Raw genomic sequence first — 1,090 nt, 5'->3', positions numbered from 1 at the left:
GAAGCTGATGCCAGGGTCTTAAGTCAAGAGCAAATGTTTTGAGAATGATGAGGGCAATGAATGTACAAATGTGTTTTACACAATTGATGTATGTATGGATTGTGATAAGAGTGGTATGAGCCCCTAATAAAATGATTTTTAAAAATGGCAGAGGAATTACCAAAGCTGTAATGGTGGTAACTGGTTCTCACTGTCTTAACTAAGAGCACAGTTTTGATTCCTGTAAGACTACTATTCCTTAGTATCGTTAATGCACCTCTCCCTCCACATAAGATAAGGGAAGCATAATTTATAAGTACTTTACAAACCCCAAACAGAGGAAACTTTAGCAGTGATAGTTTCAGGGTCATGCCACATCAACCTCTGAACATCATTCACTTTGTCCCGGTAGCAATGGCTGCCCCGGAATCCCCTTACAGACGTGCATGGAGGTGCGGTATTATTGAAAGGAAACACAAGGATCAGGAGGTCTAGTAGAGCTGACTTTATACAAAACAATCATTTTAATTTTACGTTGCTCCTTGCTTTTATAGGATGAGGGAAGGACCTTCCCGATACTATTTGACTATGTGTCTCCACAGCAAAAACCCTGTTTTTGTTCCGATTATTTATTTGGAAGAGTGTAATGCCAGGCTGAGGACAGTTCAGGGAAGCTCATACAAGCTATTCCTTGACAACCCCGATCAGAAAGCAACAACATCAAAAAAGCTCTATTGATAATTCCTACAGAGAATGTCCTGGACAATCCAATACCCCTGATTAATTAAATGAACCTTCAACATAAAATTGTTTTCCCCATGGTAAATAATGCCACTCTTTATTTTTACATAAGTGAAGTACCTAATATTAGTATGAATCTCTGCATCAATAATGTATCTCAATTCTACCTACAAAGTAATATTAAGCCAATAATAGAAATGTACTAACATTCATTTAGTATAGAGTTTGCAAATTGGGGCATTATTTTTGACTAGATAATTGAATGTAGTAAAGAAACAAAGAATTTCCCTTGCTCTTATATCTCATTTTATTTGCATCTTCAAGGCAAGCAGGCTGGAAAAGAACCGATAAACAATTAGGCCTAAGAAGT

The sequence above is a fragment of the Echinops telfairi genome, unplaced genomic scaffold (genome assembly GCF_000313985.2).
Source record: "Echinops telfairi isolate 266 unplaced genomic scaffold, ASM31398v2 ScPeMD7_7401;HRSCAF=8416, whole genome shotgun sequence".
Classification (NCBI taxonomy): Eukaryota; Metazoa; Chordata; class Mammalia; order Afrosoricida; family Tenrecidae; genus Echinops; species Echinops telfairi.
The sequence above is the reverse complement of the archived record's forward strand: the minus strand, read 5'-3'. Positions refer to the sequence as shown.